General features: G+C 36.0%; 1 protein-coding gene across 6 annotated transcripts in view; it reads right to left on the bottom strand.

The window, feature by feature from the left end:
* The window catches only part of LOC138706173 (uncharacterized), a 381,089-nt gene that overhangs the window by 152,658 nt on the left and 205,045 nt on the right, over positions 1-23,386 (bottom strand). The window contains exon 1 of one of the 6 annotated variants that reach the window (XM_069835187.1): positions 15,559-15,679. The exons of the other annotated variants lie outside the window; for them this stretch is intronic. The gene's annotated coding sequence lies outside the window, so the exon portion shown is untranslated. Of the gene's footprint in view, positions 1-15,558; positions 15,680-23,386 lie in introns of those variants that run through there. 6 annotated transcript variants of the gene reach the window in all.

Raw genomic sequence — 23,386 nt, 5'->3', positions numbered from 1 at the left:
ATGCAAATGCATATTCTGTTTGCTTTGACATGTGATATAGGAAAAAAAATTCGGAATAGTTTTTAAGTTCACTCTTACCGTGTGTTAAGTTTTATTATGCATATAATTGCATATTTACGGTATTATTGCATATTTTACGATTTTAACATGTTTTGTGCATGTATCAAACGTTTTTAAAGCACAATAATTGAATATTTACAGTATTGTTGCATATTTTATTATTTTGGTATGATCGATGGTACGCACTAATCACTGCAAATATACCGTTGAATTCACTTGAGTCGCAGATTCTGGAATGTATTACATACATATTATAATCGTGTCATCCCATGTGAATCAATCCTGAGGAAAAACTATCCGGAGGACTGTTATCGTTCAACAATTAAAGGAATCCAAGATAATTTGAAATACTATCATATGGGGTGTGGTAGAAACTTAAGACGTCTGTAGCAGCCAAGTGGTGAATTTTCTCGTTGGTAAAATAAGTGAAGACAAGAGGGAAAATAATTTTTGATCGCTTGAGGAGTCTTACAAAAAACTAGCCATTCAATCGTTGCTCGCTCTGTGAATGATTCTTTAGAAGTATTATAACCAGAAGGAGGTAATGAATTTAAATTTCGCGTTCTACTTTCAAATTTTGCACTCTGTATGTTGTAAGTTACTTCAGGTCTGATAACACTATACGTTCATTTAATTTACGTTACTTATATTGTGCAGAAGTCATACGGGAACAGTTTTCTGATTTGTAGTATCAAGAAGGTGTATGTAAGAGCCCTATCCGGATTAATGCTTACAAGAAAATCTTCTCTGAACTTCCTTTACTCCTGAACCAATGGAAGGTGTTGGTGGAAGAAGAGCGTATCTCACGTTTTTAAACTTTTGAGATAAACGATTAGCTCTGTAGTTCTTCTAACAAGAAGTGAAGCAGTGAGTCTAGCTCCTCTTATTCATTAACAAATATAACAAGTTTAAGAATATTCCACGAAAAGAAAACAACTCGTGAACGTACATGCTAAGTGCTGTCTATCATATTTTGCAAAAAAAAAAAAAAAAAAAAAAATTAGATGGAAGAGTGGGATAGGCCCTTCTTCCATCAAGCCCTTCAATAAAATTCTTTTCTGCTTGTGTACGTGGATTAATGCTATTCTCTTTTATTCTATTTTCCTTAACTACGTCATACTACTTTTGACCAATAAAACCGTACGGAACAATGTGTTTCAACAAATCATGGCTGCTTATCCTACAATTTTTATCACCTCCTTAGTATTTGTTAGTTTGTCAACATTGTACTTTCAATAATTATACCTTTTTTTAAATGATTCATGTTTATTTCATCATCCTTAATTAAAACTTTTCTATCATTTATCGATTTTATATTATTTAGGTTATGTTACAGCTTGTGCTGTATGAGGTTATAAATAGTCACGCATCAGAGATTGTATATAATATATATTGATAACTGAAGTGGGATGAAACTGTTTTAATAAAAATTGAACTGAATCAACAAACCTTCTTGACTAGTAATTGAATCTGTCGGAGCTAAAGGGAACTAAGTCAAAATATGCAGTTTGTGGTTATGTAACAATTTTAACAACGAATGTCAAGCGCATCGAACGGTGGAAGAAGGAACTAATACTTTTAAATATTCTTTTGTCTTCTACAACATAAAAATATATACATTTGTGTTATTAGTGGAATGTTTTTTGCTTCTGAAAAGTTATGAAAAGTGACTTAGTTCCTTTTAGCCCCGACTGATTCAATTGTCCATAGAGCTCAATGAAGATTGTGCAGTTGGCACAACTGCTAACTAGAGAACAGTAATCATAACACACTACTGCTATCTACCGGAATATTTGTAATGATGAGATGGTACAATAACACATTTTCAAGACAGTTTAGTATTTTTGTTAGTCAATATTTTATTGTATTAGAGTATTTAATTTCTTTTAATTTTTTATACCTTCTTCTAATCGTGTAAACTAAATCCCACTCGAGTTCTGATTTTCTCTAGATAAATCAAAACCTCTGGTGGGATTACTATAGACAATTTTAGTCGCTTAAAAAAGTTGTTTGCGACATAACTAAATCGAAATTATGCTTTGCCAATTCAACGTTCACAGAACAATTTCAAACATGAAACATTGCGGAAGGACTTGAGTTTCATAATGGTGCATTTTAAAAGTTACCTCAGGCAATACAGAAACCAGAAAAGTGTGGTTCGTCCCTTCATGATTTTATATCAAACCTTGCGAAAGTGCAAAGTGAACTTAAGTGTGCCTCTCTAAAAATATGCAGAAATATTGAATAAAAACTATGCAGTGTTTTACAAAGATATCCAAATTTTCAAATTTTATGCTCTCTGAACAAATATCTGCAGGGTGACAGTGTAGAACTTCCGGGGAAATTCCTCCAGAGGTAGTTAGTGCTTACAAATACTGTCCAATCATATCTATAGGCGTTGAGAAGTTCTTCTCTGCGTATAGACTCGTATTAAGCGATAAACTTAATGCATTTACTGTAGTTCTGAACATTCGGAGAAAATCATCGCTCTATACTGCAAAACAAATTACAGCCACCAGGAGGACATAAGGAAAAACATTCAATTTGAGTACATCTAGAAATCATAATATGATTATGTATTTGGTGCATATTAATTTGTTGCACACTTTAGTGCGGTTTTTAAAATATAATTTTCATTGCATAAATGAATGCATATGTTGACATTGTTGGCTCATATAAATACGATGTTTAATGATAATTAGCAATGTTAAAAAATGATGTTACGACAAAATATATAAATTTTGCCTCAAACCTCTATTCAAGAAGAGAGTTCTTATAGAAGACTGTCGTGATAGTAAAAACCTTCATCATGATATGCTTGCGAGTATAGGTCTAAATATCTCGAAATAATGATTTGGGTTTGGTGGTCATGCTAACATAACAAAGTACGGTAAATTTTCACAGTGCAACAATAATTAAGGTTACATTAAATACATTTGTTCATTATACGTAAGGAGAAAATGAAAATAGTTCGTTATGAAAATTATTTTAAATCTTTTCACAAATAATTTAAAAAGTACCTTGTTAGAGTTGCTAACTTAAGAAATGTCCATCATATTCATAAGATTCAGTGTGATTTCTTACATTATTTGCAGTTTATGCATATAATCTTAATCTTTTCTCTGGCATAACACAATTTTCTTTAGGATTTTTTAAGAGTAGAGTTTAAAAATGCATCATTTTTCATCGTGTAGTTTATTATATATTATAGGCCTAGATTTATTAATTTGTCCTACAGAATGTTATCTTAATATTAACACTTAATATTTGAGGAGAAAAATTCGCTCTGGCGCCGGAGATCGAACCCTGGTCCTTCGTTCTACGTACCAAGTGCTCTGACCACTGAGCTACGCCGAATTCAATCCACGGCACCGGATCGAACTCTCCTCCTTCAATGTTTCCCTTTGTGGCCTGACTCCAAGTTAGGCATATATATGTTGACGTGTATGTCCAATGTCAACTGCCATTACACTAGGAGCGCACTCAGCTGAGTGATTTGTTGGCCGGGAATCCGCAGTTATTATGCACTGCTATCTAAGAGAATATTATAGATTTATTAATTTGTCCTACAGAATGTTATCTGTAATATTGACACTTAACATTTGAGGAGAAAAATTCGCTCAGTGGTCAGAGCGCTTGGTACGTAGAACCAAGGACCCGGGTTCGATTCCCGGCGCCGGAGCGAATTTTTCTCCTGAAATATTAAGTGTTATTACATATTGCTTTCTCGAATTTTCTAACTCCTTTCATATTATATTCCTCTTGCAACGTTATTCATACATTTTAATTAATTTAATGCATTGCTTTTACAACAGTTCCCAAATGCTTCCCCCCCCCCCTCGCTTTTACGACCATGCCTCCATGAGTTTCTTAGACTAGAGTTAGAACGTCGACATAATTATTTGTGTAACTCGACTGAGTCAACGCAAACCACCCCTTAACTCCTCCTAATGTTTTGGTGCGGTACGAGCAGGCAGAAAGGTCAGTGACGGATTGTATCAGACGGGCATCATAGCTTTTACGAACTTTCGGCTGTATGAAAGACAGTGCGCTAGGACGCTAGCATTTGAGCCACAGATGTGGCGTGAAAGAGATGAATGACACAATATTATTATGTAGATGATATATTAGGTTAAATGTATTTTCTCAATCTTATCAACCACCATCTGAAATAATCCTTTTAATTGACGTTTAATCCCTTGATACAGTAGAACTCCAATTATCCGGATTAATAAGGGGTAGAATGATCCGGATATGCAGGAATTCGGATAATTGGGTCGGAAATGAAAAGAGTCTAGAAACAACAGTAGTAAGCTACTGCATGTATTAAAAGTTCAAAATTACTATAGGCCTACAGTTTATAATGAACAAAGTTACACATATTCAAACAAATAGAATTTTAAATGGATTAAAATGATGTATAAAAACTCTTCATATTCCATACAGAGTAGAACTTTACTTATGCATGGTAGTACAGTACAAGAAATAAAAACACCTAAACATATGCAACTTTCTTTAATTAAACAATTTCAAACTCTCTTGAAACGTGATCTGGATAATTGGCAATCAAGATATTTGGAGTTCGGATAATTGGAGTTTTACTGTATTTGATTACAAGTCCATGAGAAATGTCCACAGGCAGAAAAATCATTTCGAACCATTTATATGTCACATGTGTAAATCCGAACAATATGGATGAATATTTACGCCATTACAGAACATATTTTTTGACAAATATGAACATGAACATAATATTTCGTGTGTTTAGTAATAGTTTATTATCAGGTTATTTTATAAAATTAATTTTCTCTTACAACATGTGATTTTTTTTTTATAAATAAGCGCATTTCTGGACTGACATGCCAAATTCATCTTGCCTTCCCCTTTAATTACGTAGCTTAAAAATGAGTTGATGCATTTAATCGATGAATACAAGATCTTTTCGAGTAATAAAATTTGTACAGAAAGCGCACAATAAAATTCTGAGTTGAAGGAAACAATAATAATTTATAATGTACAAGAAGGATATTAAGGAACGACTAGATGGAATGATGACCAACTGGGACGCAGTCACCTTGAACTGATGATCTTAAGTGGAGCAGGTAGCGGCCAAGGGCGATCTCTCAGCAGAGTGTCGGAGAGAGAATGCTCCGCACTCGAGTCGTATATTCAAATGACGGCTTAACGGCGAAGTTTTGGAATTTCAGAAAAATAAAGCGGGGGAATGAGATCGATACCCGGCCAGAGCCAGCCGGGCGTATCACGCCAAACAGCGCGCCGAGGCACAATTGCTTCGTTAACTTCTTTGTAATTCGAAGGCAATTAAATTATAGCTGCCACCTTTGAAGCCCAGGGATATCCAGAACCGACCTAGGCCTCTGGATTGAACACCAACCACCAAGTTCGAATCCATATAAGACAGTTGAAAGTAAATAAAGAAGTTTCACGTAACATATTTTAAAATATCATTGTAATATTTAATTTTACGGGCGTAAACAGGAGATAACAGGGTAGGGTGGCCAGTTGCTTTCTCCATCCACTGCATACGTCAATTAGTTATATATTACACTAGTCAGACTTCATATGCATATAAACAATTGTTCTTCCTCTGACACTTACCGTCAAGTGAGATGTACTGCCTGATAATAGATGTACAAATCAGCCATAAGTCAAAATAGTTTTCAAGACAAAGATTTGAAGTTTCCAAATCAGTGGCAACATAAGCTATTGAGGATTTTAAATTAATAAAGTTTAAAAATATTTTGTAAATGTGATTTATAGGCATTGCATAGTATTTTTAATTATATTTATTGCTAAATAACCGAAAAAGGACCCATAAAAATTGAATTTTTCTACTTATACCCTTAGTGCCCGGCACGAAAAATTATATTTAATAGTTTCACTAAATAACAGCGGTCTATATGATGAACACAAATAACATGCAATGTAAATGACGACCTCCAGCTTGGAGATGGGTTTGAAAAATTCTTGGCCTGATAAAAAGATGACATTGAAAACGTGTCAACAATGCCGTCATTATTAGCCGTCATTTTACATTAGTTCAAGCACGAAAAATCATAATTTTCTGTTGACTTCATTTTATGCAGTTTAATTTTGAAGTTAGTGTGCCGAAAACATTGGCAAAAATGGAAAATATCCAGTTTCATGCTGTCACTAAATATTTCGTAAAAAAAAAAGGGACTAAGTCTAAAAGAAATTAAAACAGACCTGGATGCTACACTGCGGGAATCCGCTCCAGCGTTTCCGAGTGTGAAAAAATGGGCGGCACTATTTAAACATGGTCGAGGGAGTGCGGAAGACGACCCCAGCAGTGGACGTCCAGTAACAGCAACAAGTGAAGAAATCGTAGAAAAAGATCCGTGATATGGTGTTGAATGACCGTCGACTAAAAGTGCGAGAAATTAGGGAGGTTATGCGTATCTTAACTGAACGGGTGCGCCACATCTTAGTTAATGTCTAGAGTATGTCCAAGGTCTCCGCAAGGTGAGTTCCGCATTTGTTAATCCCGGATCAAAAGCACGTCCGATGCCAAATTTCGAGAGATTGTCTGGCTCGATTCGAGAAAAATACGCTCGATTTTTTTTTGAGACGGTTTGCGATCACTGATGAAACCTGGATCCACTATAACATACCATAAACAAAATAGCAGTCGAAACAATGGAAGCACAGTGATTCACCGCCTCCAAACAAATCAAAAGCTGTTCAATCGCCTGCGAAAATCATGGCATTCGTGTTCTGGGATTCTAAGGAAATAATCGAGATGACTATCTTGCAAATGGGAGAAAAATAACCGGAGAATATTAGTCAAATCTCCTCCAGCAACTGAAAGGAAAAATTCGCGAAAAGAGCCTGGGTATGGCCAAGAAGAAAGTGTTTAATTACAAAATGCGCCTGTTCACACTCTGCAATGGCGGTTGCTAACCTACACGAACTACAGTTCGAATTGTTGCAACACTCCCCAATACTCATCAGATCTCGCACCCTCAAACTTCTTTCTCTTCTCAAAGCTCAAACTCACTTGGTTGAGAAAAAAATTAAATGAAGAGGTTATCGCAGTAGCAGACGTCGAGGAATCTGTGTACAAGGAGGGTATAGAAGCACTGCAACACCGGTGAACCAAGTGTGGAATCTCAGGGGAAATTATGTTGAGAAATAAAGATTGTTTCAGAATAATCCTAATTTAATTTCTATATCAGTCTATGAACTTTTCCAACAACCCTCGTAAGACTCATGCTGTTTTCCTCTGTTACTCGAATTTCTCGATTTCTCTAAGCAAGGGCTTTACACTTTGAGAGAAATGTTCTGTTATGGAATTGTTCCTTAAGAAACATTACTTCAGCACAGCTAAAGGCATAGTATTGAATGCTGAGGACGATGACGGAAGAACTTGCAGTACGCCTATAAGTATTGCAGTGTAGGGAAGTTAACTGAATTCTTAAGTATTTTACTTAAAAGAGGAAGGTACCTATTTCTTTTTAAATTCAGAATAATGCCATACAACGTGCAACCATTACTAATCGCTACTCCTAGCAAAACATTTTTAATGGGATATTATTTATCAGTGAAATATAATCGAACTGATGTGACTTTCAATTGGCAACACTCGTCGCCAACAGCTGAGCAGTGCTGCAGCTTCAGGTGACCGATTGAGCCGTTCATACACAGCAGTCAATGAAGTTAATGAGCCGTGCCAATCGATAGCGCGTTTTAGTTACAAAGCATCGCCACTCAGAAGCGATAAGTGATCATATGTGAAACGCCATTTACAGTTACCAGTCTTGGAGACAAAATAGTTGAACTGTTTATTCTAAAAACCTAGCCCAGTCCGTGAGTGACAGAGATTATGTACTCATAGCTATAAGATTTATTTTCTAGATCGTCAGTATAAGAATCCAAAAGAATAAATTAAAAAGTATAAACTAAATTGTCATTGTGGGCGAGAAAATTTAAGCGATCAGAGAAGTGGAGAAGGATGTGAGAAAGAAAGAATATTACCTACATCTGAGTAGCCATACAGTCTCTGTCAGCATAGTATCATCAGCAATAATGAAAGACAATAATGAAATTCGCCAGGTTTCAGGAGAATTAAAATCTGTACCGCTTCGAAAAGGGCTGAAATCTTCAAGTTTTCCGCAGCCCGAAGAATTGATGGTATAGTGAGCTAAGTGACAAAAATCTCAGGCTGAGGATGGCTAGAAAATATAAAATGTAATGATATCGAATGAAGTTCATAGTCATGTAGATAGTCCCAAATGATGAAATATTTTGTTTGGAAAAATGAAATATGCATACTCAAAGGGCCGTATTCATAGACATTTCGCAGCACGCGCTACGAGCGTACTAAGCTAGCCCCGGCTATCCACTGGTTACTTGTACAGAATACAAATCATATCTTATCGCTAACACTGGTTTATGAATGCGAAAAACGCTGATAATCCACCCGCGCTAAAAATGTCTATGAATACGGCCCAAAGAGATCTAATTAAGAAATTTTCTGACTAAGACAAGAAAAAAATATTCTTCATTTAGTGATTGTTTTTCATCATGCATCATGTTCCAATAAAATTGCTTTAAATGCTTCACGCCAATTTCATGAGATGTGCTATCTTTTTTTTATTAAATCGCAATTCCGTACTTCAAGGGCCATATTCATAGACATTCTTAGCGCGGGCTTGCAGAGGATGATCAGCGAACTAACCTTTTTCGTATTCATAAATCAGTGTTAGCAATATGATATCATATGCATCCTGTACAAGTAATCACTCGATAGCCGGGGCTAGTTTAGCACGCTCGTAGCGCGGGCTAGCAAAATGTCTATGCATAGCACCCCAAGTCTTTATCGGCTCCCTCTAGACTGCACAACCTGTACTTGCTGACTTCAGTAACTGTACTGAGCTACGAACAACTCTAGATCGAACGCACTGCATATCATAACAAAATCGCTGTCAGGAAGCGTCCACCGCAAATGGAGGACATAAGAATTTGATAGAATCTATGATGACCGCCAACGTATGACCTCTGCAAGAATCGGCCCATTCAAGTGAGCACATTTCGCCTTGATTTCTCTGGTCGGCCCGTTGCCAGAGTGTGGGAAGCGAGTGCAAAGCAACAAACAAGAACTGACGGACGTTTATTTCGCCTCCGTGAATCACATTCAACATTTCCAGCGATGATGCTAACAAATGCTGACCTTTCAGTGAACCAATCAATTCCGGATAAGAGATATTCGAATTTAGACGCATCGATTTTCAATGAAAACCTATCTTGCATGTTTCCTTATCGAAATGTGTATAAAAAAAAGTGCAGGAGAACAGTATCTCCGGTTCGGACCATGTTAACATTGGGAAAGTGACGAGACATCGATTTTCCATGTCATGGTACGCCGTTCTGTGTCCTAGTATTTAGGATGCTTGCTACTGTATGCGAAGTTTGTGTAGTATAGTATAGTTTCGAAATGGAACAAAATCAAACGTGGTCAATGTTGTGATGTGCGTTCTATTAATGCATATCAAATGTAATGCTCTTAAAATGCACTAAAGTTTCGTTATATTTTTGAAGAGAACAGAAAACAATGGATCTGTAAAATATTACTTTTGAAGCCGTTCAGATTCAACCATTTTTTACTTTTCTGAAAAAAAAAATCGTACCTCTTAGCTGGTTAAATGATAAATGGAATTTTTCTGTTTTAAAAATAAAGATACAGATGCGTATGTATGTATGTATGTATGTATGTATGTATGTATGTATGTATGTATGTATGTATGTATGTATACAGGGTGGAAATTAAATGACTCTGCAGATTTTCGGAGCGAATAGCTCATGTTGTATGCAACAAAAAAAAGTGTAATACCATATTGGTGGAAAGTTCATAGTTTTCTCAGAAAAAAAAAGTTTTCTCCCAAATGTTTAACACCCTTTTATTCGATAACTATTGCGAGTTGGATCGTGATTTTTGTCCACACCGATAGAAAATCTAATAAAGAATCATTTATCCCTCTGGCGTATTTCAATGGCGTCGACGGTTTTCGTGTAAATTTAATTTAATAACCAGTAATTTCATGCCAGTGAACGATGTGAGCAGATTGTAACGTCGTAGCCAGAGAGGGAGGCTCGGGTAGAGAGACAGACATGAGTTCGTTGAGCTCTTACATCTGTATTACGAGAAGAAAGGGGACTGTGTTAGCGGCGATATTGGCACACTGCTGAAATTTTCAACTTAATTTTTTGATTAACCCTGCATTTAATCACGAAATGTAATATAGATTTTCTATCCCTTTAAATGTACCCTATCGTCCCTTTCAATCTGCAGTATTATTTCACTTCCACCTGCTTTTCGTCTTGAGTATCCCCATCAGTGTAACTTGACCAGACATTTCAGTTACCGTCGTTTTATTTCCTACAATATGCCAATCTCATTATTTTCTTTGTTGTCGTGATATTCGATATTCTGGCTATCATTCGTAAAATGTCTGTGGCATCTATACTTATCTTTAGCTGTGAATTTTTAAGTGCAACAGAGAAATCTCAGCATGGCTTCCTTTGGAAGGAAAATAAAATCTAAGGCTCAGTAAGTAGGCCTAGTGAAGATTTACGGAACAAATTTTCTTCAAAATTGACGAATTCAGAAAGAATTACCGACCATCGCAGTCTGCGGTCTAATGGATATTATTCTAGGCGTTGAATCCGAGGTTCGCGGGATCAAACCCTGCCGAGGACGAAGGAATCCACAGCATGACTTTCTCCGGGACGGAAGGGAAGCTGGGCGATCCGTTTCATACATTTAGGGCGCATAAAGAACCCTGTCCCTGATAGAGGAGTCCAGGCAAAATTTTACGGCCATTTCTCGCCCACGTGGAATATTCTCTGCGGTTGAAATCATCGTTAAAATGTTACTATTTACTGTTTTGCGGACAGGATTTTTGAGAACCAATGTCTTCATTTCTAGGACAATAATGAAACGAAAAGTATACATAACTTAATATATCGTATAATATTATTAATTCCGCAAATAATTATTGCTTGATACAAACTTCGATGTTTCATTTGTCAGTTTATTCCACATTTTAAGTTGCGAAGGAAATTGTCCAATGATTCTTGAAAAGATCGTCATGCGTGTTCTTGATTTCAAATAAAGACCGATTTAATTTTTACTAAAATAAGTTATTTTCATGCAAATTATTCCCAGATAATTTAACTAGCATATAGGTTTATTAAGTGAGAAGAATCAGTCCGTTAGTTTAGGATAAATCACTGTACACAGACTGATAAGAGATATGACTAAAACTACTTTTTCTGTACCAGGGATGATGATCACAAATTTCGGTGAAAATGTCGAAATATATTTCTTATAGCATCATTACTATTTCGCTATATTTCGTATAATATGTAAGAGGAAAAAAAATTGGAGTTGATGTAGGTTTATATTAATTTTAACATTTATAACAAAGACGCGTTGGAAGAAGAAAACAAATTACCGCCTAAAAAAGAACGATACAATATTGCACTCTTCGGAGAGAATATCACTGTGAGATTTGGCTTATGGATAAATCATTGGACACATTATACAATCATTCCAGTTCTCGTGGATATTACATTTTTACTATTTTCAAGCTCTATATATTGAAAATGAAAATACTTTTGTCAACTTTTATTACTACAATTAATTTAGAAGATCAGTATCAGTTTACAGAAAAAAGTTGTTGAATAAAATGTATTATTATTGCAGAAGATAATGAAAAGGATCCGTCACTGGTATTACAAGATTTGTGAACTCACTTCACATCTTATTAAGAAAAAGTATAAAACTCAGGTCTCTGTCACAAACAAATAGAGAATCATTCTCATACTGTAGTGTCCATGTGAAAGCTTTGCAAATCTCCTAATTAGTTCACAAAAACATAGTCGGTAAATATTTTGTAGCTGTTTCTTCCATATCACGGATGTTACACACATTTTGTCACGGATGTTACAGATGAGTTAATGTCCTTCAGTTTTCCAGTTTCAAAAACAACTGTGACATTTCTAAGTCAAAACATTCACTTGAATTTTAAGATTAATTGTTAATAACCCAAACAACTGAAAATAAATGACAGAAAGAATATAGTACAGAGTAAAAAAGTTCCTTGATCCTGGAGCTCTGGAATTAACAGTGCAGACTCAAAATATTTCTTCAACAATAGCTCCTTGAAAAACAAACATTAACAGCTGATCTCGCTATGCGTTAGTGCTGCAAACTTCAGGGAAACAGAACAGTACCTACTACCCAGCCATGACCACTTAGATTCAGCGCCCGTAAACTTGTAAAATATTTTCCTTTTGAAAATAAAATATTAGAATATTTAAATTTAGAGCCTTATCTACTATAGGTCTTACATTAAAAATAAAAAAAAAATATTTCCGAAAAAGACTTTTTTATTGGGATTCCCAGTTTGCCTGGAATGGTTGTATATTAACTATTTCGTTCATATGACGTCATTCCACTTTCGACCAATGAAGTGTAATGAAATTTTGAATTCCAACCAATCACAGTCAGACTTTGCGATAATTTCTGCAGCTAGATTTATCGCTATCAATTTATCGCACGGTCGTTCTTTTGTTTAGTCGTTGTCGCCAACTGTTTCCCCGTAAATTGATGATCATGAATACATTAAGATGCAACTACACGGTTAAACTTTTCTTTCAACTTTAAAGCAACGAATGCAAGATTGATATTTAATATTAATTAATATATATACGCAGTGAAGACCATGTTCAAAACGGCGCACCATGTAGACACAAAATCTTTATGCATCTTAATTGAACGTACCTTTTAAACTTGATTCTTTCAATATTCTTCCCAGATTGCACGCATACGCGATTGGACAGTAGTTCCGTTACACACTACAGCGAGAATGCGTTTGTCGAGCTATAAAAAATGCTTTCGTGTAGCACTCATTGTAAGTAACGGTCGAAACAAGGCACAGCTGACATTGCTCCTGCTTCCACAGGTAACGTAACCTATAAAATTGTAGCCTATAACATTTGTATTGAAATTAAACAATTAATAGACGATAAAATTTATTTAACATTATCGCATATCAAACTCAAAGACCTTGCATAGTAATAATGTCTTTGATCAAACTGCCTTTCGTATGGCGTAATAAAATTCGTGTTTTAATTAGGCCTATCTATACAGAGATGGCTTCACTGTGTAGCAACGTGTCTCGCTGTGAATACATAAGCATTGGTATATAGCTGTCCCCACTGTTACTGTTAAATTAAATTATGATTTCAGCAGATAATGAAAATGTATTTGTTATAATAATAAGAGAAAAGTGCAGTACATGTAATTAACATTGTTAAACCTGTATTTCACTTTTCGCAATTGACATTACTGAATAATAACATCGAATTTCTTTATTGCAATAATCGATATACATCTACGAGTATTTCAACTTCACAATGTCTGAATAGGTTAAGTATTCGTAAATATACAATTATTAACATCTTGTGATCGAATTTTAGGGATATATTATTTAAATTTTTATTTTATTCACGAAATAGTCCTAATAAATGTCACTCGAGGTCTCAAACCTCTCGTGACATTACTACAGATAATTATTTATTTTAATTGATGACAACGAAAGAATGACGAGATGAGTGCAGATCAATGAAAATCAATTTCAGAAATGACTTTTTCTATTAGAGATTCGACCATCGGGCTTCAGCTTGGAAAGTCTAATCTGCACAAAAGTAATTAAATCCGAATTCTTCATGATTTACAGCCGATTTTTGCCTGTACAGTCTACTCAGAGGTGGTACAATACAAAAGTGAAAAACACAGTGGCAGTTAAATCATATTATAAAAGAAAATATGTTCTTCAGTAGTTTTGCCTTCATACTGCACATAGATCTGACAGTATCTTCTGGGATCAATAGACTAATATTCATATTTAGACTTTTATCAATCAGAGGCAAAAGGAACACACAGTGAAACTCACGTGAAGCAGTATTAGCGCGATGCCGGGCTCAGTATAAGCCATGATCACATATAACAGATTGATTAGTCTAATGAAATTTCAAGACAGCTTTGATCAATTTCACTCTCCTTCTAGCGACTGCAAAAGAAGTCACGTTATAATCCTGATGGAATTGCAAGGATAGTTTTCAGATGTACTTCCATCTAGCTGATGTTATCAAACAATTCATTTTCGACAGTAGAGATCCTAGTGGTTGTTCAATTTCACTCTCCTGCCATCTAGCGACTGCAAAAGAAATCGCGTTATAATCCTGGTGGAATTGCAAGGATAGTTTGCAGATGTACTTCCATCTAGCGGTCGTTATCAAAAAATTCATTTTCGACAATAGAGATCCTAGTGGTTGTTCTCCTTCCATTTGTAAAGATAAGTACTTCATCCTGTGAATAGGAGGAGAAAATAGAACTTGTTCCTTATAGCCCTGATCACGTATAATTATATCAGACTGGCCATTTACATGTTATAAAATGGCAACATATAAATGTTGCCATTTTATAACATGTAAATGGCCAGTCTGATATAATTATACGTGATCAGGGCTATAAGGAACAAGTTCTATTTTCTCCTCCTATTCACAGGATGAAGTACTTATCTTTACAAATGGAAGGATCAATGTTTCTTTTATTATTTGGAACCAGTCTGCGATAATCAGTTCAGTAATTATAATAAGCATGACTTATCAAAGGAGCAAATAAGAACATGAAAAAAGAAAAAGTCATTCCCAGGTCAAAAGACTGACAAATAGTAGTCAAGAATTCAGATCAAGTTCTTACTAGATCTCTAGTTCAATGGACATCTAGTTCAGGGAACATCTGGGACTTATCCATTCTTAACTAATGGTTATTCCACCTGCCAAATTTGCAAGTAGAAGAAAGGAAATGCGACATACACATTTATCTCGGGAGAAGTCGAAGTTTCAAACAGTGAAACAAAATTTCACAATTTCTTTACTTTACATTGTGGGAAGAGGGTCACTGCGACCTAGCAGTATGACCTTGTAGAGTTATTGAACTTACTCTCGAGCTAGTCGCATTTCCAACCCATACCAGCTAACTACACTGAGGTTCTCTGAGTATCCAGGTTTCGAGCAGGTAATTCCGCTCGTCGCTAGACCAGCCCCCTCTCTCCCGACGCGTTGTCAGCGGGTGATTGGGGAATGCCATGAAATGACAATGGAATGGAGATTGGCTTGTATTACACTGAAAAATTCCAACTGCGACCTTGTTCGCGACAAGTGTCAGTATGGATTTTTCAATGAAAAATTCCAGACCTGGCCGAAACTCGAACCAAGGCCGCATGCGTCACAGGCAGAAGGTCTAGACCACACAGTGTTAAGCATTGATAGGTATAGGCCTACAAAAAACTTAAATGGCTCTATCCGCCGATATTATTAACTACAAAGGCTGTTCAGAGAATATGAGACTGAAAAATTCAATCTGACCTTTAAACCCGGGTTTCATACCTTATTTCAATCGGACGGACGGAATGTTGAAAATGAAATTTCTTGATCACACAGAGGGTTCGAAACGCTCAGCTGCGCAATTTTGTCACAAACGACACACTGTCTATAGGAAGAACTGGTTCACAAAGCAGATATTCATTTTGCGAGTACATTTGTACAGGGACTAGCCAACCTACTTTACTCGCCAGGCGATAACTGATAACGTCGTCACGTCCTTTTATCATTCATTTCACTCCTGAAGGTTCCTTCTACAGTAGGTACGCTATGACATTACAGGGTTGCCACTTCTGCGTCCTTAAAGCTAATCTTACATTCTACATAACGCAGAAATTCAACTCAGCCAAAATTTAGTTCACGAGCACTGCGTGGCACAGTATAGATATTTCCAGGACTACTACTACTACTACTACTACTACTACTACTACTACTACTACTACTACTAATAATAATAATAATAATAATAATAATAATAATAATCGCGTTTGTATCTTGTTCTTGCGCGTAATCTTCGTCTTGTCTGCAAGCGACATTGAGATTCAATCTTCCTAGAGTTTCATCCGCGAACATGGCGCAATGAAAGGAGAGAGGACGGAAGGGGTGTGGCGCTGCTCTGTGACGTAATGGCGCGAACCGGAAGTCGTTAAGAAATGCCAACCGAGAATGTTGCCCAGATGCAGGACAGTTCAAGGAACTTGGTGCATACACGGGAGGATACCGCCTTCCCGACGTTCCCATGGCAACCGGTATGAGCGCAATGATCAAAGTACTACTATCTACATAGAACAACACTCTCTTATAGGAATACCTGATACCAATACACCCAGATCATTGCAGAAAAATATAAAGGATACTATTTTATTCGCTGACAATGGGATTACTGTTAATAACTGAAGACTATTTCCAAAAGCAGTAATGAAAACTCAGACATGTAGCAGATGATTTTTATGTAAAATTTTAATAATTAAAAAAAAAAAAACATAAATAAAGAGTCGCTTCTCTTATAAGGTAAACTACCTTTAAGTAATGCTTTTATAGAAAAAAATGTTAATTACTTGGGTTTTAATATATATTGCTCAAGATATGATATCAAATTAAGTTCCAAGTAATGTTTGGAATACGACGAATATTGAAATTGAAACCCTAGATCATATATGTAACAGATAAGTCGGCCTTATAGGCTTTGACGTTAACAACTTTTATCAGGTTTACTACTCTGCCATCTAGTTGTTACATAAGGAGTCACGTCATAATTCCCATTTGAATTGCATTAGCGACTGTACTGCCATCTCGTGTTCGTTTACGGCGGACGGGTGGCGATCCTGGCGGTTGTTCTCTTCAAAGTGCTGCCGATTTTAACATAGCGATGAGTTATCTGTTACATATATGATCTAGGCTGAAACATATAGGCTACATACTGACTTGTTGTTTACATTATATTATGATTATCTACTTCAGTTTTGTGTGTAAAAGTGTAGTGTACTTTACTTTGTAAATTTGTAGTGTTTTTTGTATCGCAGTTTTACTTCTGGTTGAGTGTTAGAAGGCCGTATGGCCTTAACTCTGCAGGTTAAATAAACCACGCACACGCGCGCGCGCACACACACACGCACGCACGCACGCACGCACACACACACACACACAGTATCTTCAACTTAACAGAAAACCAAAAGACAGACTGGTACTCTTATAGGCTATGTATTTCAATAAAGCCATCAGAGAGCCGTTCTCAAAATACTACATTTTTCATAGTTTTCTGCCGAAGCGCGGGTCTTCCACTGCAAACCTAGCATTCTCCAATTTTCCCTCTTTTCCACCTTCCTCTTCGTCTCCCTATATCATCCACGAAATACATAATCATAAATTCTTAAAGTGCCAAGATATCGAATATCTTCTGGCCAGAAACTGAACAAGGCAATATACTTAAATCCCTAAAGAGAATGGTGATGATTATGGTAATAGGCCTACGATTTTTAACACCTTGGTTTGTGGTGACTTCTTATTCAAAGTCGACAAGACAGAGAGACTCCAAATAAAAATATTCAAACGAAATCTTATTAACGTCCAGTAAAGTACGAAATCATTAACAATATGAAAAATGATGGAATTTCTTGAGAAAATTTCGATGTAATAACCAATTCATACAAGTAAGAAAGAACATCAGTTATCACGTTTTCAATAGTTACATGATTATAGCACATAATATGAAAACAGGTTCACCGATTTAACTCTGAGCCACCGGCGTGGCTCAGTCTGTTAAGGCGCTTGCCTGCCGGTCTGCAGTTGCGCTCGGGCGCAGGTTCGATCACCGCTTGGGCTGATTACGTAGTTGGGAATAGAATACGTGCCGGCACTGGGTTTACCCTTCTCTCATCATCCTCACCCATTCCCTACACTACATTTACACATACACTAACCCTAGTGTTCTCTTCACAGATACATAACATGCATAACGTGGCCCGCCGAAGTGGTGTGCAAACTGAAAATGGGTCACAGTCCTGCCATCTATCCGCAGTATGCGGAACCCGAATCACGTAAGTGAAGTGGGTAGGCATTAGACACAAATATACACAATATGAAAACAGTTGAGAGGACACTGAAAATAAAGAAAAGGTAAGATACAAAGCTTATATCTTATTCTATGGTTGTAATATCTGTTTTAGGCCTATTTTAGATCGCTGAGATATGAACTAATAGAGGCATCTCTTGAATACGAGCAGTAGAAATGTGCTTCACGAGACCAGTGAACAAAAAATGTACAAAATAGATCCTTTAATAAACATCAGGAAGAAATGTGAGTAGATTCTATAATGAAATAAAATAAGGTACGAGTAAAATAAAATAAATATAAAGATAACTGTAAATTTCACATAAACAGGGCGGTAGGAAACAGATAATCGAGACGGAACAGATGTTGCCTAATTTACAGTATGAAGAGAGGAGAAGGAGAAGAAGACGATAAGTATGTGAAAGCAGATTTTAGTAACAGTACAAGACTACTTTCCATCATCATGAACAATAGATCATCCGATTTGTTCATACTTCAAGAAAAGTGGATATTAGCTGTTATCTTGTTTTGAGATGTAGCCTACAGCGTCTAATTTTTAGCAGAAATAATCTTTGAAAGGAAGAAGAAAATAATTCAGAAGAAGATGAAAATACTTTTTTTTTTTTTTTTTTTTTTTTTGCAAAACCATAACAATTTCTACAATTCTTTGTGCAATAGAAAGTAAAAGTGCCACATTTTGAAGAACGATATTAGAGTACGCAGGTGACGCTTCATAGAGCCAACAAGTGACCTCTAAAAGTCATTACTTTCTGTTTACACTGCTTCCTCGTTCCTTTAAAGATTCACAAAGGTAACAGAGTTGTGTAGCATCGTCGTACTGTGAGAAACTGCTCTTTATTCAGTTAACGAGGTTCGCAAAGCTTACAGTAGCAAATTTAGTCTTTTCAATGAATTTAGCGTTCAGTACATATTCATTACGAAGAGATCTGTGAGAACGCGTTGCGTGGATCAGAACAGAAACGGATATAAGTGGATCTTCGCTAGTGGCATATTATAAAAAAGACTGACAATATATCACTACTACAAAACTTTCTATCTAATTACAGTTGTCACAAAGATAAGGTTTTTCTTTAAAACGATATTAAGAACAGACCTAGGATGACCTACATAAGACTTTATAAAATACATCTATAATCAGAGGAACTTTGGTGGTCCTTCAGGTGTAGGTTTGTAATCCGCAGTAAAAAAACTATCTACAGAACATACTAAATTATTTCAGAAGTATACAGTATTCCCTTTAAGATGTAAACAACCTCAGGTAAATAATATAAAAACTGACAGCATTTCCTCATGATTAAACAGTGCAAAAAAATTACGCCAAAATTATGAATTGGTAAGGAAGTATGCTAAGATTAAAGAATATTTATTGATTGAAGAAAAACGTGGATTTTAAAAAAGGTTAGTTTAGATTTTGTTCAGATAACGTTCTTATCATGCAATAATTATAAGAAAAGGGAATAGAAACGCATTTTTTACTATTCATAGATTTTGAAAAATTAACCCTCTTGGCCTGCTAGGGAACGTTTTCAGTTCTGCCAAAGACTATTCTCTGGATAGTAAAAACATAACATCAGACAGACGAACAATATAGTACGTAATTGACTCATATTACATAGAATAAATTATCGGCGTAAAGCATATTAAGTAACACAATTTAGTTATAAACTCACCAAAAGTCTAAATAATTGCAGTTCCACCAAACGATAACAATGAATTTGGCCAAGATTGAAAACTTTAATCATTACCAAGTCATGAACTTAATTGCTGGAAAGACAACGTTTATTGCACGGCATTGTCTGGGATAAATAATACTGGGGATAGAAGATCATAAACCACAGAGGAAAAGAAAATCTTATGGTTAACAGAACAATGTGTAGACATAGAAAATGTTTTGAGTTGTAGTATTAGTTATATTGATATTTTGTCTTTTTTATTTTTAAGGGCAATTACATTACACAAGATATGCAAAGGACGGGAATTAGGCCCTTCTGGTACAAAGCCATCCACAGACTAAGGCCCGGTTTCTTCAACCTTTGTTAAAATGCACCTAACATAGCGTTAATTAACTGTAAGTTAAAAGTATGAATTGCTGTTAAAAATATTGCGTTTCTTGAACTTTACATTTCACATTTTAACATTATGTTTGTTAACTCTTTGTTAGGACCAGAGATTCTAGAGTTTAACCATAATCTATAACCAAGTATAGGCTCAATTCTGTTTTCTGATCTCTGACAATTGCGATTCTCGCTTGTTTCCGTTGTTTAATTCAGAGAGAATAGAAGTCTTTCTATCCTCTTAGGTTTAATTTACCCGGTATGCTTCTTTCCATCATTTGTATCACAGTAGTGTGGACCGGCGTATTGCTGTTGTGAAATGGAAAACACTGGAACAAAAATAAATCGTGGGACTAATTTTTCTTCGTTCGAGAGAAGCCTTCTGCTGAAAATAATTTCGCAGTATAAAACAATTATTGAAAATAAACAAATGGATCTATGTTGAAAGCGAAAAGTGAGGCTTGGCAGAAAGTAGCCTATACCTTTGTATGAACTTCTGTTCTGTCAAATCACTGAAATCATCCGCTCTGTTTATGTATTCATGGATACCATTTTCTAAATAATCAAGATATAAAAGTTCAGCATCTAACACACCGGCCATATTGAATACTTCTATGCTAACATAGAGTTAAATGATTTAACCGCATGAAATTGGGGAGTTAAATTAACATGGGTTTTAACAGCCTGTTAGTACTAACAGTAGTTGAAGAAATGCTTCAACTGTTAAATTTACAGTTAAAATTAAATAACACACTGTTATAATTTAACAAAGGTTGATGAAATCGGGTCTAAGCCTATTTGAATCCGACAACAGAACACATGTCTTCACCTAAAGTAGCAGGAGGCATAAATTAATTTTAACAGCAACCGTGTCTTCCGCGCAGCGTCAGAGGCACACCAAAATCTATCAGGATTATTATATAAGTCAACAGACTAAATTTAATTATGGCAGAAGGAGAATATTTCCTTACAATCTCGTGAGTTCTCTTATAAATAAACAAAATAAATGTATCATTATAGCGAGCACTTTAATTCTATAACTGTTCTGACAAATAAGTTTAATTTTTATCCGATATCATTCTCTCCTAAATGTATTACTCAAGAAATGACAATGGGATACTGAGAGTGTTGTGTTTTCTCAGAGTCAATGTTCGTGGTATGTGTGTATAGCCTGGACGTTGCTTCAGAGGATCAAAATGGTCGGCAGCGTGTCAGGGTTGACTAGTGAAGTGTGAGAGCATTCGCTGTGCTGACCTACTGACGCTCAGCACTGTGTCACAGTCACACTCAGCTGCGTGCAGGACGCACCACAAGACTGGATCCAGATGATCCAACAACATTCATCGTCCGTCCGTCCGTCCATCCACCAGTCAGGATTGTAAAATACCCTGCGCCAAATTGTAGGACTTTCATAGAAGGCGGTATTGTAGCAAAACGGTCTTTAACTTGTCTTGGTCTGCAAACCATTCTTGCACAGTACTTATTACTGCTTCATTAGATGAATCATTCTTTCCTTTCAATTTTTTTTCTCAAGTTTCGGAAATAGATGAAGGGGCTAACTCAGGCGAATTTGAGGGATGGTCAATCAATTCAAAGTCAACTTCATCAATTTTCTGCAATGGAATCAGGACTAGTGGAGAATGCATTGTCTTGCAAGTACAGACATATTTGGAAATTTTACTACAACGGTTCTCCAAAATTCCCCCCCCCCCCCGATTAGTTAATAATGAAGAATATTACACTTCCGTCACAGTTTTACGTTGTTTTAAGTAGTTTGCCATAATTATTCAGTTTTTGTCCAAAAAACTGATTGAGGACCTTTACTGCCGATCTTTGAATGAGCAATTTCTTTAGGCAGAGAGAACAATAATGTTTCCAGTCTTTAATTGTTCCGTTTTCTTTGGATCGTAATCATGGATCCATGTTTCGTCCAGAGTTACAATACGATCTCAAAAGTTAGAAGAATCCTCTCCAAAACGGCAACAAAGCAACTTGGAAATTGTTACTCTGAGTCGTTTCTGGATCAGAATTCGGGCATTCAGAAATCCTTCTAGCAGGTACTTTTCTCATACTCAAATCGTAAGGTATGATGTGAAAGATAAGTTCATAGGAAATTCTCAAAGTCTCTGATATACGTTTGGGCCCAATTCGTTGATCCTCCAAGATCATGTTACGCACGGCATCGATATTTTTTTCAGAGTGGTTACAAAAACAGATTTTCCAACATGGTGTTCAGTCTATATTATTATTCCTCGTTCTTCCTGTTTTAATTCCGCAGCCCAATTTTATGGTAAATTACTATTCCGTAATGATCCACAATAACTGTATAAACCTCGTTCCAAAAATAGGTACTTTATCACCACCTCGATTCTCAGTTTTATTAAAACTGAATTATTTATCTGGCACACTACTTCAAAATATGCAATACGCAATCGGCTATCACCAAACATAGAGTAACTATTTTTCAAACAACTATGTACTCTTCTCGTCGTAACCTCTTTCGCGTTTGTTTATAACGAAGGATTAAGGCTAACTAAGTACTACATGAATATTCCTTAGTACTTTAGCAGCTGCTGGAGATGAAAGCAGACTAAGAGAGAAACTGTTATGCAAAAAATGACTTGCCTGTTTGTCGAGAAAATAGAAGTAGATCTCTAATTAAAACAACTTAACACTTCAATCATCTCACAGACGCCCAATAAACTATAGTTCAAGTGTTAGACTACAGATGGGTTAATTGCTAATACCTCCGGATAGGTACTCTGTTGACTGGGTAGGATGGAGAATTTCATTTTTGAGGCAGAAGGTATTTGTAGGATGAAATTGATTTTCCAGGATAATTTTGACCTGGACGAGGAGTGGCGCGTAAATTTTCCCTGGAACGCTCTCACTAAGACACAAAGCTCTTTTAGGTGCCATAAATCTACGAAAACGAACATCTCACTTTATTTTCCTTTAATAAGCTCTACATATATAGTACTTAAACAAGCGAATCTTTGATTTAATAACAATTTTGATAACTCGATCACTGACGACGACGTCAATGAATCTGTTTGTGAACAGTTTGTCGTTCAGAGGAATTCGATACTTCGAGATCTGCAATGAAAAAATCATAAGGTAGAATTTCTTCGGATATATGTCGTCTAATGCCAATTTCATTTCATATTCTTCCAACATGTCACAGAAGCTCAATAACCGCTTTAGTTGA

The sequence above is a fragment of the Periplaneta americana genome, chromosome 9, assembly GCF_040183065.1.
Source record: "Periplaneta americana isolate PAMFEO1 chromosome 9, P.americana_PAMFEO1_priV1, whole genome shotgun sequence".
Classification (NCBI taxonomy): domain Eukaryota; kingdom Metazoa; phylum Arthropoda; class Insecta; order Blattodea; family Blattidae; genus Periplaneta; species Periplaneta americana.
This window is presented reverse-complemented; position numbering and strand designations above follow the sequence as displayed.